At 41.1% G+C, this 18,128-nt stretch overlaps 1 long non-coding RNA gene across 1 annotated transcript in view; it reads right to left on the bottom strand.

Annotated features, from left to right (window-relative positions):
• Positions 1-18,128, bottom strand: part of LOC137154615 (uncharacterized) — a 90,091-nt gene that overhangs the window by 53,047 nt on the left and 18,916 nt on the right. Inside the window, exon 2 of the long non-coding RNA XR_010920248.1 lies at positions 16,894-16,984. This is a non-coding gene — a long non-coding RNA (uncharacterized lncRNA). The remainder of the gene's footprint in view (positions 1-16,893; positions 16,985-18,128) is intronic.

The following is an 18,128-nucleotide window of genomic DNA, read 5'->3' as shown; positions in this document are numbered from 1 at the left end:
CGAAATTATTTGGTCCGGCCCTGGCAGCGGCGGGGAATTCAGCGGCGGCACGGTTTCGTGGCGGGGTTCCGTGCGGGGGGGCGATGACTGCCGCCGAAACCCTGCCACCGTTTGCCTGTTTTCGGCGGCAGGGGGACTTCGGTGGCGGGGGGACTTCAGCGGCGGGCACTGCCCCCCCCCCCCCACCGAACCCCGCCGCCGCCGCCGAATTCTCCCCCCGCCGCCAGGGCCACCATCAGGGCCTTGACAGCAAAAAGGTTCCCCACCCCTGCTGTACAGGGTGAGTAGCTTACTCTTCTGCTTGAGGAGTGTCCCTATGTGTGCTTCACGTTAGGTGATTGTAGAGCAGCGCCCCTCGGTGGAAGGGAAGGGCTTCGGAGTTGTAGCCATGCTAAATGATAAAACCATAAGTCCAAGTAGAGCATCTGATGATTGCTGCTCTATGGCATAATTGTGTATGAACATATGGGCTGATGCCCAGGTTGCTACTTTAGAGATGTCCATAACAGGCACATTGTTGAGGAAGGCTATCAGTGTATAGAGTGCTCTGGTGGAGTGTGTGTAAGTCCGCAGTGGAGGTTGTATTTGTTGATGGCAATAGCAAAAATCAATGTAGTCAGAGATCTATTTCAACAGCTTTTGTTTGGATATGGCGTCTACTTTAGATCGTTCTGTGATGGAAAGAAATAACTGTGATGACTTTCTGAAAGATTTTGTCCTTTCAATGTAAATAGCTAGTGCCCTTCAGATGTTCAGGGTATGAAGCATTGCTTCTTGTTTGTTCCTATGAGGTTTTGGGAAGAACAATGGGAGATGGATGGTTGAGTCCAATGGAATGATAAAACTATTTTAGGTAGGAACTTGGGGTGTGGTCATATAGTAACTTTGTTTTTGAAAAATAATGTGTATGGGGGATGTGCCATGAAGGCCTCCATTTCCCCCACTTGTTGGGCAGATGTGATAGGAAGGCCATCTTCATCAAGAGGTCAAGAAGGAGCACGTCGTTAATGGTTCAAAAGGGATCCCCATAAGGCATTGCAGCACTAGACTGAGGTACCATGATGGAGTGGGGGCTTGTATTTCAGGGTAGCGGTTACGAAGACCCTTGAGAAAACATTTAGTGATAGGGTGGGTGAAGATCGAGAACTTGTCCACTTTGTGTTGGAATACCCTGAATGCCATGAGGTGTACTCTGATTGAGCTCATTGAGAAACCCAATTTCTTGAGTTCCAGTATGTAATCCAATACTATTGGTAAAGGAGAGGTGTTTGCTTATTTTGGCACAATGTATGAAATCTCTTCAATTTCTGACGGTAGGTACATCATGCAGTAGATTATCTGCTGTTTAAAAGTATGTCTCTTACGTCCTCTGAACAGATCATTTCACTGTCTTGGAACCATGGAGTAGCCATGTCTTCAGGTGGAGTCTTGCTAGGTTCGGGTGGTAGACCTGGCCTGCATCCTGAGACAGGAGATGAGGTAGAAGTGGAAGAGTGCATGGTGGGCACACAGCCATCTTCAGGATGTAAGAAAACCACGTTTGTCTGGGCCATACAGAGTTATCAAGATGACTCTGGAATTTTCAGTGCTTATCTTGTGTATGACTCTGGCTAGGAAAGGGATCAAGGGAAAAGCATACAGTAGATGTGTATCCCATTTCAGGAGAAAAGCATCACTGAGAGAACAGGGTTCCAGTCCTGTTCTGGAGCAGAAATATGGGCACTTGGCATTCTTGTTTGTCACAAAGATGTCTATATTTGGGAATCCCCAGTGTCTGAATATGTTCTGCAGTACCCTGGTGTTCATTTCCCACTCGTGGTTCCAGGAAAATGTTCTGCTCAGTGCATCTGCTGTGGTGTTTTGGCATCCTGGTAGTTAGGAGGCTGAGATGTTGATGCTGTGGCAGATGCACCAATTCCATAGTCTGCACATATGGAGTGTGACACTGCCCCTCCTTGTTGGTTTATATAAAACATACAAGCGACATTGTCCATCAACACTTTTACAGCTTTGTCCCTGATCATGGGTAGGAAGTGTAAAAATGCATTGCGAACTGCCCACAGCACCAGTTTAAAGTTGTGTAAAGTTGATTCCGATGGGGAGAAGTGGCCTTGGATTGTGAGGTTGTGCAGGTGTACACAAACCTAGCAGAGAGGTGTCCGTTGTGAGTATCACTGATGGAGGGATTTGTGCGAAAGGAACTCCTGTGCAAACGCTGTGTGGTTGAGTCCACCAATGTAGAGAATTTTTTACTTTGCTTAGTATTGTAAGACACTTGTTTATACTGTGTCTGTGTGGAATATATACTGTAATGAGACAGCCTTGCAGGCATCGCATATGCAGTCTGGCATGCTTGTAGACAAATGTCATTGCTGACATATGGCCTAATAGTTGGAGGCAGATCCTGTCTGATGTCTGTGGGCTGGCTTGCGTTATAACAATCAGATTTACTAGAGTGGTAAATCTGTACTGGGGCAAAGAAGCTGTACCTTCCAGAGAGTGAGGTAGGCCCTGATGACCTCCAGCCTACACAAGTGTGAATGTTGATTTTTGTGGACCTGGGCTGGTGTGGATAGGCGAGGACTGGTGGGAGGAGTAGATTCCCCCTTCATCAGTAACATCCTTGTTGCTGGATAAAGAAGGAGCTGATCTGGGTGGTGTGGTAAGTTGGTACAGTACGGAGCATGCTGGAGGAAGGTCGATGCCAAGGAGTGGAGAGTCCAGTGCTGATGAGACTAAAAGGTCCTTATGCCAGAGGAATTGCTGCAGTACCGAGAGCATCAGTACTAAGGAAGGTATTGTCAGAGGTACCGGAGTCTTTACCGCAGTTGTCAATGTCGAAGGTCATATGCTATGGAGGCAGGAGGTGGTGCCACGTATTGTAGCGCTGCCGAGCTGCTTAGTGCCACATATTTGATCTGCTGCAGTGGTACTGAGGCAGGGATAGTAGGTTTCCCTTTATTGCCTTTTTCCCAGCCAGTCCACTTAAGGTCTTTTGATCACACAGTACCCACAGTACCAGATGGTCCTGCTACCTCAGAGGTGAATGGCCTCAGTGCAGTTGGTACTGATGTGGTCTGAGGGATTGGGAAATGTCTCCTTTTGGCAGGTTCCTGAGACGGAGAGGTCAGAGCCCGTTTCTTTGTTCACCTTTTGGGGGGGGAAATGCACCTTCCTCTGAGAGGGTGGTGAGGAACCTCTTTCAGATGCTGCTGTTGGAGACCAGTGCACAGGAGGGGTCCGTAATTCAGGATCAGATGCCAGCCTTCTCCATCATAAGGAATTTTAGCTGTAGGTCTCTTAATTTCCTGGCATGAACTTTCAAATTGTGGCAGTGGGAGCACTTTTGTGGAATGTGTGTCTTGCTAAGGCAGTGGACAAAGTGTGAATGCCAGTCAGAGACCAGGATTGACAACCGGCAAGTGAGGCAACATTTAAAACCCGAAGGGCCGGGCATGTCCCTTAGAAAAGGGTTTCTCCCGTGAAGGAGGGTAATTATACTATAACTAAGGGATATACTAATAACGGAAACTTAAACTCCTAAGGTAAGAAAAAAAAATTTAAGAATGAAAAATAAATGGGGAAGAGATATTGTTGTTAACTATGAACTAACTAACTAACTAACTGGGTTATAAACTGGTACTCTAAAAGTTAAAACTAGACTAAAGATAAACTTCAGAGGCGCTGCAAAGTTCTCCATCTGAAGCTGAGGGTGGCATAGAAGGAACTGAGTTTGGTCACACAGCGCTATGTAACCACCAGAGGCAGTGCAAGATGGGAACAGCACAACTGAGATCCAACCAGGCACTACTACTAAAAATCTCCAATTGCAAGCACAAAGGCACAGATTCACCTAAAGTGGAGTATCCACAAAGATGCTCCTTGAAGAAGAATATATGTGATTCTCAGTTTTTAACTATGGCTTGGATACTGTGGTGATGGGTGTGATAAATATGGACAGTACATACATTAAGCTAGCAAGACAGATGTGATACTCCACACCTGATTCCATGCTTCAAACTCCCACTAAAGGTATCAATCAGTTTGTGCTGAAAAGACCAAAGTGATTCAACGTACAGAAACCATAGATGCTAAACTGGTCTCATTATGATATTTTCTACAAAACAATTCAAACACCATTAAAAGATTTACAAGATTAAGAAAATAGTAAGATGCTGTATTACAAAGTTTAAAATAAATGCAACACCCCAGCCCTTTTTTAAAAGGATTATTATAGCTAAGAATAACTGTTATTTTTAGGCCCTATCAACTCATTTATTTGCAATGATGGATTAACCCTTTCCAACCCCTTAAAATGTACTGATCAGTGGGTGCTTGGATTCCAGTCCATCTAGCAAAGGAGGAAGTCATTAAGAGAGAGAGACACTTTCTCTTGTTGTGACGCCCTGCACCCCCATGTTTAGCCTTACAGAATAATTGTGTATTGTTTAATGTAAATATGTCATATAAGATGTCTGTGGTATGCACATAAGATACTGATCATTATTGTTATGGTAACATGTTTGTCGTAATTTCATGTGTATGGTTATGAAGTTTCACTATGTAAAATTCCCAAAGATGTGTCCTCATGGCTTGAAACATATCCAGGCAAAACTCTCCAGGAGCAGAGGGGCAGTTCACACCTCATCAAGGCGTGTATAGGACAAACCCAGCTCAGCCTTCCAGGAACAAATGACTGGCCTGGGCATCAAGGGAAGATCAATTAGACTTTCGAGAGAGTCACCTCCCTTCCTTTGGTCAGTTTGGAACCCTGGGGAGGTAATGCTCACTGACTCCAGGCATGGGTGAGTCCATATAAGGACATTGTTTACCACCTGACCCTGAGTGGGGGGGAGCAAAACCCCAGAGGTGAGAAGGAACATTATAAAAAGGGGAGACATTTGCCATGCTCTCTCTCTCTTCCACCTCCATCTACAAACACCACCAAGCAACCGAAGTGCTGACCAAAGGGGAGAACCTGGTTGAAGAGAAACCAGCCAGCCTATGGTGAGAATCACTTAAGTTTGTAAGGTCACTGAGAGTGTTAAGCTTAGTTTAGAATGTGTTTTGTCTTTGTTTCTCTCGAGCAAATCTGACTGGTTATGCTTTGACTTATAATCACTTAAAATACTTCTGTAGTTAATAAATGTGTTTGTTTATTTACCTAAAGCAGAGCATTTGATTTGAAGTGTGCTAGAGACACCAACAAGGCTGGTACATATCAATTTGTTTGTTAAATTGACAAATTTTTATGAGCTTACATTGTTCAGTGGGCATAACTGAACATTGTAAGATGGAGGTTCCTAGAGTTGCATCTGGGACTGGGGGTATTGCATGGGTCATTCTGTAGCATAATCCAAAGAGTGGCTGGACTGAAGCACTTACTCGCTTAGTTGGGAGCAGCTCACATGCTGGAGGTTGTGTGTGAACAACCCACAAGTGGGGGTTCTCACAGCAGAGCAGAGTAAGACAGGCTCCAGGAGCGGGACATTGGGGTGATACAGCAATACAGCAGTCCAGATTGCACCAGGGGAAAGTCACACCTGTAATCAGAGGAACCTAGGTAACTACATAGATTGAAACAGAAGCTATGCTCTCCATAAATACCAAAGGTTTGTCTGCACATTGGTTAAAAACAGAGAGCTACATTATCAATTCAATTTTAAATTAGCCTCTTTTTACACTGGCAATTGTGCAGACATAAATATTAGTACTATGCTTATGACTAACGTACAATAAATGATTTGTAAGAATGATCGAATTACTTGGGCATCTAAATGATATAATTTGCACCCTCAGTTACTTCTGTCCTTAACTAAGAGAAATCCTCAGGGGGTTGGTTACATTGGTTTTACAACTACTTTGCAGCACCAGAACAGTTAGAACCATCTGTGATGGTGCTTAGAATCTGGCCCGAAGTGCAGTTTTATTCTGTTTGTAACTACATGAAAATCAGCCCTTCTTAATTAACAATTCTGTTCCCAGAATCTATTTAGTCATATCTGCTGACTTTAGTGACAAAAATGTTTGCTACCTCTGTTACCACTGTGAGCTGGATTCTAATTCCCTCTTGTGCATCTGGGGTGCTAGTCACACCAGTGAGGGGTTGTCACTGCCTGTCTTGTGATCTTGGATGCCTCACAATTCTTTGCTGTTGTAGCTCCCAACCTGGGCCATTCACAAACTGCCTGCCAGCATGAAAGTCACACTCTGAGTGACTGTGTAGTGCTGTAGCCCTGGTCCAGCATTAATGACCCCAACAGCCAGTCAGCAACACACCAGTCACACTTTGGCTTCCAGGAACCTTGGTTACTACTTGCAAGGTGACCCCAACATATTCTCATTCTCAGATTTTTCCCAAAAACATGCATTCTGCACTGTCCAGCCCTCTCCTGGACAGTTCAGATATTAAGATTCAATGCCCCTGTAAAGACTCAATAAAAAAAGTTTATTAACAAAAGAAGATAGGATTTTAAGTGACTTGACATATCAGAGATGAAGTTAGAAATGGCTAGAAGCAAATAAAAGTAAAACATGCATCTGAAAGTCTACAACTTAACCTAGCAAGTTTTATTTCAAGGCTTTGTTTAAGATGCTCTCTTTTACCCAGTCTTCCAGAAAAATAGTCACTGACCCTTTCACTGGTGAGGACCTCTCTGAGAAGCCCAAAGGTGCTGATGCCTTTGTCTACAGAGATGAAATAGAGATAAATTGGGGTTCTCTGCCCCTTTCTTTTATAGTCCAGTGAATCTTTGAAGTGGATTCTTCTGAAAGTTACCCTTCAAAGTAAAGTTTATTCAAGCAGTAAAGAAGGCAACAGACTGATGATGAAGAAGGTCCATGCTCTTTCTTACCCCACATGTGTTTGCTGAAATCCAAATTGTTCTGTTTCTTGCTGCCTCCTCCCCCTGCTGTTTTGTGGATCATGTTTACTACTTACGTATAAATTCCTTTGCTTAGGATAGGCCTGTTTAACAACTTTGCCTGGGCAGGGCTGTCTGGTTTTGAACATGTACTAACAACATCACAGAGGCAGAATTAATAACTTTACATATAATATTGCTACTTACATTTCACCAGGATATTATTGACCAGTAAGCTGTAAGTTTTCAAATGATACCACACAAGGCGTATTTTGTACAAAGATGATTACAATAGTGTGTAGGGTTTGAATACAGGGATGCTTTTGGTGACAGCAGCCTCTGCCAAATTGTCAACCAATTTCCAACTGCAGGGCACTGTGCAAACCCAGTGAAGGTAATGGGGTTATTAACTGAGGGCCTAATCTGAAAACTATGGGGTTGCACAGGTTGCTAAGGGCCTAAGTTAGCTTGCAGCACTTCTATTAATGGTGGGGAGGCATGAGCCAGAAAGAACATAGTTTGAATCCAGATTCTAGGTTGAGCTTGCAGGGCTGATAGTTAAAAAAAAATTCCATGTTTATACTTGTCAATGGAGCAGTTTCAACGTGGAAATAACAATAAAGATAATAAAGAAGATATCCCACAATGCAATTGCTTTTCACAGAACTACAGCTTTAAGGTCTTACCATAGTTACAGTTTAGTTTGCTGTTAGTATCACCACTAGATATTTTCATCTCACATGCATGTCCTGGAGGGGAAGCTAAAATGAGTAGATCTCCAAGTAGGAAAAAGCTAGTTAAACTAAGGGCCAGATCCTCTGCAGAAAACGCTGTGCAGGTGTAGAAATAATTTTTTAATCTATCAAGCATTTATTCCACAAGGTCAAATTTCTGGATCCTGAACCGACAAGTTATATTGGTTTAAATAAATACATCATGCTGCATTTGTAGTAACAACAAACGAATGTAATCTGGTCTTTGACAACATTGCTATCGCTCATGGATTAAAGGCATTGCTGTGATATGGAAGTGATATGTGGCTGTACTTAATGAATTAAAACCTTAGCATTTATAATGGGTGGATTACTTATTCTTGTTTACCAAACAAGTTTTGAATCTGTGGCTTCAATTAGATTTAATTACTTTCCCTGCAGCTTTCAATTAAGGATGGCTTTTAAAGTAGGACCCCTTTTATTACATTTAAATTACTTTCCCTCTGGCTTGCAGGACAAAGGAACACCTTTACAGAGGGCAACTAATAAACAGGGATAGCTTCTAAACAAACATAAAGTAGCTGAAAACTTTACACACATGCAGCTGTTGAGACACTGAGGTAAGGGCTGATTTTCATCACTGCATGTGATTTTTTTCAATTAACCTAGTGATTCGTATAGGTAAGATTAGAATTAAACTTCAGTTTAGTGGTAAATTTTCAAAGCAGTATAAGGAGTTCTAGAGACAGGGTTCCTATTATTGTTCATTGAAGTTGCACAACCAATATTTAGGGGTAAATAGAAAACAAAACTCCCCATAATTGTAGGCATTACTATGCGATGACTGACTGTGACATAGGTTGTGTGTCCAAAAGCAAACTTTGAAACAATTATTGTCACGCTGGCTGGATTGGGGTGGGAGGGGCATTTATTATATTATGTGACATCAATGTCAAAATCATAATAATTCATGTAAGATATGCCATGTCAGTTATTGTTAGAAAGGCTATAATATGCTAAGTAAGATGATGATACTTATGTTCATGTTATATATGTAATGGAAGTTATGGATATATTTGATATATCTGTATTTCAAATTGTGCTGTCTGAGACACACCCTAGACAGGGTGGCAGCAGAACAATAGCCTGCTTAATGGCCCATTGGGACATTCACAGATGCAAGGAGCCTAGGGGGAAAAGTCAGAGGTATACCTGATGAGTCACCAGGACTTGCTCATGTGACTCTAAACTCCATTTTGGTTCCTGTAAAATTCCACAAACAGCATGGCAGGGGCCAGAAGATATATAAGGCAGAGGCCTCGGAATCTTCAGCCCATCCAAGTACTGGACGTATACCAGAGGGACTATACAAGCCTGCAAACGCCACAATTCTTCTAGAAACCTGATGTACATGGACTTTCAAATCATTTGTATGTATCTGATTGCTTTAATCCTTTAACATTTCTCTTATGGTTTGTTCCTTTCTTTTTATAATAAACCTTTAGTTATAGTTACTAAAGGATTGGCTGGCAGCGTGGTATTTTGGGTAAGATCCAAACTTATATTGATCTGGTACTGTGGCTGACCCTTTGGGGTTAGAGGGAACCTTTTTAGTAAAGAGCACAGAGTTTAAATAACCGATCTCTTTACTGGACCTAGTGGCTGATTGGGAGCTGGAGACTGGAATGCAGTAAAAGGGGCGATGTGTATTTGTGTACTGGCTTCTTGATACCAGTGTGGGGAATCAGAAGCACTGTTTGTGGCTGGTTGGGAAGCCTGACTTCAGTGTCACCCACCAGCGCTGGGAGAATCTGCTCCCTTTTTACAGCCTGCCCTGACCTTGGCATTCTCAGGTGGCTGCCCTAGGCACGGAAGGGTCACAGTTATTTCACAGTAATGTCTTCAAAAAAGGAATTGTAACCCTGTGGACAACATTTTTACAAATAATATTCTAAGGGTCTGTCTACACTTGGAAACTTATCTAAATAGCTATTCCAGAATAATTATCCCAGAGTAATTCCCCATGAAACACTCTCATTCCAGAAATGTCTTTCTCTGAGTTAGCTTAATCCACTTCCTACGACGTTGCAGAATAGGATCCTCTATTATGAAGTAATGCTGTTTGTTTTTATGTAGAATCCTTCAGAAAAAGCTTCCCATAATGTTTTACAGTGAGAATCAGTTGCAAGTGAAAGAAAAAAGGAAGGGTTTTAAGAGAAGACTAAAGCACAGAAGTAAATTGCTTACAGTCTTTCAAAAGATTTAAAATTGTATTGCATCCTGATTATATAATCTGCCAGGGAATGCTTTTCTCTTTCAACAATTTGGTTAAGGTAAATTACAAGTAAATGGCTACTTTTAGGCTTAAACGACAGATTAGTGTACCATGCAGCCTATCTGAATTGCTACAGTTGGCAAAAGGAGTAAACATAAATCAGTCTGTCTGTGAATGATATTTAAGGGCTAGTTTACACTAGAAGCACTACAGCAGCACAGTTGTTGATGCAGCTGTGTTGCTGTAGCACATCTGATGAAGTCGCTGTATGCCAATGGGGGAAAGAGCTCCCACCAGCGTAATAAAACCACCTCCGAATGTGGTGGTAGCTATATCAGTGGGAGAAGCTCTCACACGGAAATAGCACTGTCCACACCAGCTCTTAGGTCAGTGTAACTTACGCAGCTCAAGGGGGTGGCTTATTCACACCCCTGGGCAACATAAGTTATGCCAACATAAGTGGTAGTGTGTACAAGCCCTAAGACTTACACACAATGCAGGAGAGGATTCACTATGGAAAAAAAAAATTGTGGTGTTAAAGCTATGTACACAGCTCAGCTATATTGTGGCTATTAGTGCATTGCATTGACTTGAAGACTCAGATAAGATACATTTAAGTGGTTGAACAGCTTAACCATGGACAGCCATCTTTGAAATTGACTAAAGTTAGTTGTAAAACTCATTCTATCCTTGAAATTGACTAGCTAAGGTAACTTTTATATTAAAGACTTTGTTCTAGACATTTTTATTTTAAAACTATACATAAATAAAAGATGACAGGTTAGGGGGATTTTCACAATTTCCATGCTCTCTGTGGAACTGTGATTTACACAGCCCTAGGTGTAAGAAGAGAGTTCTGCCTCCTAGGTTTTTTTTGTGAGAAAGGGTTGGTTTAGGTATTTAAATGCATGGGAAAGTTCAGAGTTGTTAACCTTTGAGGAACCGGTCTTCGGCCACATTCCTCTCCTTGCCATTTCTTTCCTACTGATTAGTTTGAGCGACTCCCTACTCAGCTTGCTGGCTTCTGTGAATCCCTTTTTAGGGCGCTAACTTTCCCTGTACAATGCATAGGGAGGCTGGGTGTCTATCTTGGGGTTGTGAATTCCACTATGCAGCTGAGCACCTGAAAGTTAGGCATGACAACACTTAAGTTCCCCTTGTGATCCAGCAACATTAGAGAGAGGAATAATTTCCATTTTACTATATTAATTGCTCACTCAGAACATGAGTGAAATCAAAGTTTCATTGTTTTCATTAAAGATACACACAGGACTAGGTTAAAAGATCATTAAGGATGCAAAAATCAAGCACTTGAAACTTAGGAAATACAAGAATTAAGATTGTACAACCTAAATTTGGCTCCTTTTTAAATATTAAGAGAGACTTTAACTACATGATTCCAGTTCTACAGGCTCTTTGTCCAATCTCAGTGCCCACTGTCTCCTTGTTCCAGTGTCGTTCTCCAACAAATCCCAGTTCCCCCTCACACTCTGGTTCCTCATCAACTCTGTCTCCTCCCTCCACCTGACCCATTCCTATTTTGTCTCCTTGTCCGGCTAATCCCAGTCACCTATCTTGGTTCCTCATCTGATTTCAGTCTTTCCTCCCCTGGCTCCCAGTCCCATTCTCCTTGCTCAGCCAGTCCTAGTGTCCCGCTCTCTGTTTTAAGTCCCAATCCTCCCACTCCCCAGCATGCTTGTCCCAATTTACTTTCCTCCCAGCTGATCTGCCTGTTGTTCCCTCTGTTTCAGTCAGGCAGTTTCTTCCTCCAGTGCTGCTGGGCATCATCAAGTGAACACTGAGCACAGAAGAGACAGGCTCCCTACTATTGGTTCCACTGCCTAGCCCTGGCATAGCTTGCTGCAGCCCAGAGTTGCAATTGCAGGAAAAAGTCTTGCTCATCCCTAAGCTGGAGCATGGCTAATGCAGATGGAGTCTTTGGAGATTCTAGCTGTGAAGCTCTAGCAAGTAGCAGTCAGTGTAGACCTGCTCAATTGATCAGGAAATCGACTGAGTAAAACCACCCCCTCAAGTAGCGTAGTCCTGCATCAACGGGAACTGGTGCAGTGCAGTGAAGATGGTGCACAGAAGGGAAGCACAGCAGTCGACGGGAGTTACGCAAGTTACTCTGCGTAACTCCTGTCGACTGCCTCCGAATCTGCGGGCAAGTATAGACCAGGGCATAATTTTATAATGGGAAATGTCTGAATTACCTTAATGTAGGCAGTGCTCTGCCTATAGTAAGAATTGTTTGCAATTTTTTTTAATAAGGCAACTCACAGGGTAATGAGTGTAGATTACAATATTACTGACAACAGATCAGATCAACAAAAAGGCTTTTTTCCTGTCAGCAGTTATAATACAGGCAATTCATGCCCATCTCACACCACAATGTTTTTTTTTCTTTTTTAAACACAATGAGACTTTCCTTAAAAGTTTTACAAGGATTTTCCACAGCACATAATTGTATTAAATCTGATTCTTCATCTAAACCAAAATGGATTTAGACTGGAGTGGATCCAACTAGTTTCTCTCTAATCAAGAAACCAGCCATGTTTGTGTAGGGACATCACTTTCTGTGATTCTGTAAAGCACTATTAAATACACTTCAAGGGATGAGACTTCATTAGCTGGGGAATAAAAGATGTTCCAGTGCAGATTCTGTCTCTAATTTCTCTTGTTTTTCCATTAGATTCCAAAATCCATTAGACCATCATATGTGGAGTGTCACTTCTATCAAACTTAAGAGGAGGACAAAACAATTTTCAAGTATACTCTGTTAGTAGAAACACATGTTGGAAGATGTCCTACTGTGCAAGAATAGAATCTGTATTAGAATACATCTGACATCAATTACAGTTAAAAAGTATTGATATGCTTGTATAAGTAATCAGATGCACAGGATCAAAAACTTGCTAAACACAGTAAGGAAACAAGCATACCGCTATCCTTCTGGGCCCCCCACCTCCTCCATAAAGCCAAACATACTGAGCCATTCTTCTCTTCCTTTACTCAATCAATACACAATGTAGAATATTGATTACTGCACTCATTGAAGAACATGAGTATTAAACATTAAGCCACTAGAGGGTGTCTCTCCACAGTTTATGAACTTTCAATTTCCTTTAGTCTCTGGAGTTATTACCAGATGGAGCCATTCTATTCAGTATATTTACAAAGAAAAACATCAGTGGAAAGCTGAAGTGAACAAACTGAGATACTAAATATGAGCTGATTCTGTGTCCTTACAATTACTTTTGAAAAACAGTTCTGTGCTCCAGTGAAAGATTAAAAATAAATTTACCAGTAAAAGCTTTCGTAAGAGGGAGGAATGGACCATTGTGCCTGAACTCTGACAGATATTATCGATGTCTGTAGGATGAGAAGGTAATTCAGTCTTCAGATCCATTTAATCCTTGTCCAGCTTCAGCTAGCCAGAAGGGTGGTAATGTAGATTTCAGTCCACTATAAAACTGATCTTCAACTTATTTAACATAGACCATCATAGCCATTGGCTCACATGGTAATGATTTTCAATCCAGTGATGAGCCATCAACATTTTAAGAAGAGATTTCCACAAAAATTCCCCACCTCTTAATTTCTGAAATCTCCCCAACCCTAGTTTGATCATAGATAGGAGGGGTGAGAGCCTGGAGAATCTCTTTGTTTGCTTTCCATTTAAAAAGTTCATAACCAGGAAGAAGATTATGCCACTTTACAAACAAATATATATAGCACAGCATCCAGCTTTTGTAATGAGGAGTTAGAAAGGGAGAGCCAAGTAGTATTCTCCTCCACTATTTCCTGGAAATGGTTTTGAAAATACCTGACACTGATGTGATTTATTTCATTCCAAAGGTCTTCAGAAGTATTTTTAGTAGCACCAGGGATTGGAGGTCTGGTTGGGCCTAGTGTAAAGCCTAGCCTAATCTGAGCACAGCTAGCCCAAACCTGACCCAAGAGTGTCAAGTCATTTTTAAAACTGACCCGACCCCAATGCTTCCTCCCCAGCCTGTGTCAGTGCTGCTGCCGCCTCATCTTTGGGGCTTGTGCTTGTGAGGCCTTCACGCTCCCAGGCCCTGGGCCTGTGATCCATTTCCAGCCGCCTCCACCAGGCCAGCTTCTCCTGGGCTCCACCACCTTGCTGTGTAAGAAGCACTGTAACCTGTTGGCACACAGAGCTTAGCAAGGTGGCAGCAGCTGGCAGAAGCGGGGCACACAGCTGCCACTGCACCAACCCCATGGCAAGAGGAGATGATCAGAGATGACTCAACCAAGTCCAAGAGTGTTGTTTTCAGACCCAACCTGAACATACACATGTAGTTGGGTCCCACTGGGTCAGGTTGCAAGGCTCTACCAGGGATAAATCCTGTTGAAAAGTATCATTTAGCAGTAACCAGGGTGATGAATTCCAATTTATTACACCTTGTACTGCATCCTGTGCAGTACATGGTGTAATACATTTCATAAATAAGAAATGTGGACGGTTACCCTATGCAAAACAGTGTTTTACACTAGCCTAAGAATTGTGGGAAGGAGTCTCCAGACAAAAGTAAGGTGATGAGTCACCTCAGAAGAAAGCAATGCAGATAATTTTGAGAGCAGAGCCTGCTCAAACCTAGAAACTTTCAAGAAAAGAAAAGTCACAGGGAAGCAGTAGGTATCTTCCTCCAAAAAAGAACAGTTGGGATTAACGCTGCTCTGTGTTGACAACAGCAGCATTCATGATGGACCCTTTAGGTTTGTGGTGAGCATGATGAGTTAAAAACTTACTCAAAACCTCCAATCAATTGTACTTCAGATTACCACTGAAACAAAAGTGAAGTAAAAGTAAAGTACACAGACTGATGTCTCTGAAAGCTGTGATGCCTTAATGGAAGACAACAGATTAAAATTCTTAACAAGTCCACCCACAATAGTATGTTGAAAGTACACTTTTTTGAAAAAAATGTAATTGCAATGGATTCACTTTATTCGTGTCTCCATGCCAACAGAAGGACTTTAATCTATTATTTTCACCAGAACATTTCCAAGTACTTCCCCACCCAGGTTAGGCTCTGCAGAGTGAGACAAACTAAAAAGAATGATGCCAACAGAAGTACTCTATACAGAATCTCTCCACAAGCTTCAAAGTAGCTACTCCGCAACAAATGAACTTAAGGTTTCATTATTTTCTCTGCTTTTAAGTGGTTATTTTTTAAATAGTAAATTAATCAGATTTATTTTAAAAGTTGTCTAAATTGCATGCTTTAGCAATCCTTTGCTAACTTTCAGTTAAGGACATTTAAAATTTTTGAACTTTGATTTATTTTGCCACTAACAACCTGTGATGTTACGTATAACTAATCTTACGGTATTCTGATACTTTGACATTTAAAGAATATTGCACAAATTAAAATGAATTATTTTGCCTTCTGTTTTCTCCTGACTAAAACACTATTGTAAATGCAGAGAGATATCTAGAGCAGCTGGAAATCAAAGTGTTTAGATACTATGGTGATGGACACACTGGAACTATTTAGGACCTTGATTCTGCAAGGGAATTCGGGGTGTTTGGATCCAGGGTTTTGGTTATATATAAATCTGTTTTGATTGGGTAATGGAGCATTCGCTGGTGTTCTTGACCTATCAGTGACTTGCCCTATTTAAGTTGAGTGGTAGAAAAGATGTATAGGCTGCATAGTTTGTTAGGTTTTTATTCTGTTTATGTATCTTTCTAAGCCTAAAGCATGGTAAACATGGTAACCGGGCACTATATTTTTGATAGAAATCTAGAGAGAAACTGTCAGGTCCTGAAGATTTACCCACAGTTGAGAAATTGTAAAGCACTGTTTACTTCTGCTAATGTGATGGGGGTGAACTTATGTATATTTCGGTTAACTTGTTTAAATTGTTTCAATGAGAACAGTAGATGAAGTTAGTTACTTTAACTGACCAATGATTTTAAAAAACTGTTTAAGCAATAGTTTTGCTTCAAAATCACTTGCTTGCATCGTTATAGAATAAGGCATCAAAACCTGGAAATTCAAGAGCGTTGTAGATCCAATAGCACGCTAACCCTGAGAACAGATTTTGCAAAGGTCTGGCATATGCCCTTAAACAGAAGGTACAGACAGACCCTGACTCTAATAAATATCAACATGCACACCTTACTTTTTCCTTCACTTATCATCAACCATGCACCTCACTATAATCTCTTTTCTATACCCAGATTTGAAATAAGACTGATGTGGATCCAAGAAATCTGTGGATTTTAAGTGTAACTGGCATTCATCCATTACCATCGACTCAGATGCTTTCTCTGGGAATGGGAAATTTCAGACAGACTAGCAATTGGTAAGGTTAACATCCAGTCTAACCACTGCTTGTTTAACCATAACTGACAATTTGTCCTCCTGATGAATGGAGCCACTCATCCTCATCATCATCATATGTTGGTCAAGGCAGGTATCAAAGATAGATTATTCAGTTAATCAAGCATTCCTATTAGCTGAAAAACAACTAAAATTCTATATAATTAACAAGTATAAGGAGACTCTATTTTGCAATCAATCAATTGATTATCCCTTGAATAAGTCTTTTATTGCTTCAAAAGTCTTAAGCTTTTCAGTATTGTAGGAACTGGGGCTAGTCAATGTATTCAGATGTAAATGAATTCATCTTTGCATGCTGTCTTTTTATACTACTGAGTCGTATGTTTCATACCATCGTAAGGTGGAATACGGTTTGTTCCAAACATTTTATTATTTGGTTTAGTATGAGAATGCAGTACCGCGTATAACCGCAAGGGTCAGATGCAAACGTATCAGTGCTGTGTGCAAAACGTTTAAGGGTCATGTGCATCTATGATAGAGTGATGGGTGTGGGCAGCGTGCAAAACTTGGAGCAGGAAGATTGGAAGCATCCTACTGGAGGATGCCGTACTTACGCTTGCGAGTAACATTCTGTGGACGCTATTCATCATAGTGACAGCGGTCTAGCAGCACGTGCACAAAGTTTGCCGGATCAAGAATAGAAGACCAAAGGTTGCTTAGAGACTTACCTTGTTCCTGATTCCCCGGGTTCCTGGTTCCAGTTGGTGTGTTCCTGATCCTCCAATTCCATTTCATCTCGGATTGATTCATCCACTGGTCCTGTCCAAGATGAAGAAGAGGCAGTGGTGATGTGTTAATTCCCTTGTCTTTATGCCCACTGTTTTATGTTCATAGAGGTAACAGGACCTAGGGAGGCTTCAGGCCTCCTCTTAAAATCAATGCCCGAGCTATATTTGTACAGGGGTATTTGTATAGGATAACAATCATAATTTGATTGTTGGAAATTTACGAGAAAAGTTTCAGGTGGTAAAAATGGTACCATATAAAGAAAAAATATACCTGATAAAACCTTAAAATATATGCTCATTCAAATGCAACAACTAAAGATCTGTAGGAAAATAACAAAGAATAGGTATACACAGGCGTCATTCAAAGTGGCCAGTAATCTACCAGGTAGGACACAGCTGAAATTGGCTATTTTCCTTTTTCCTATAATACAAATGCTGAATACACAAATAAAAAATTGTTTAACACCTCTATATGAAAGAGACATGCATATAACTCTCATTTAGTATACACAGTTTGTGATAGACCCTTATGTTTTTGTTTCAATTTAACTCTTGCTGTGAAAGGATATCTAGCTTTCTTGATATACTCATTCTCCAAGGATAGCTAAATGAGGATTTATTGTTCCAGGACTAATGGGCTTCACATGAATTTTTTTTGTAACTTTTGGTTCTGAATTAGCAATGTTCTGAATTAGCAATGTTCCAAATAGAGGAAACATACATAAAAATACAACTGATACAAGTAACCTCAAATAAATCCTGGCAAGGTTTTAAAGGTATAATCCAATCATTCATCAAACAAGTTAGTCTCACTGTCCCATATTTTCCTGAAGCTGGTAAGTGACCCAAGGAGTACAGTTTTGATTTATCCATTGCCAGTATGATATTTCTTGTTGCCTCTGAGAGGTTTGTAATAGTATCCTGCTCTGTCTTGCTGGGAATTCTAGTATTCCAAACATTCTGGCTGCTCTTGGATGCTTAAATCTTTACAGAACATTTCGACCAGAAAAAAACAAGCACTCCAGGTTGGTTATCAATCCCAGTTTACCTATGTATCTGACAAATCACTTAGAGCTTTTTCTAATAGCTATTTTTAATTATTCACAATATAAAACAAAACCCTCACTGTAACAGACTAAATAGGCTAGTTATCTTAAAGTTTAATAAGTCAGCAT

Source organism: Emydura macquarii, unplaced genomic scaffold (assembly GCF_026122565.2).
Source record: "Emydura macquarii macquarii isolate MOO-44397 ecotype Brisbane River unplaced genomic scaffold, CSIRO-AGI_Emac_v2 contig_1263, whole genome shotgun sequence".
Taxonomy (NCBI): Eukaryota; Metazoa; Chordata; order Testudines; family Chelidae; genus Emydura; species Emydura macquarii.
This window is presented reverse-complemented; position numbering and strand designations above follow the sequence as displayed.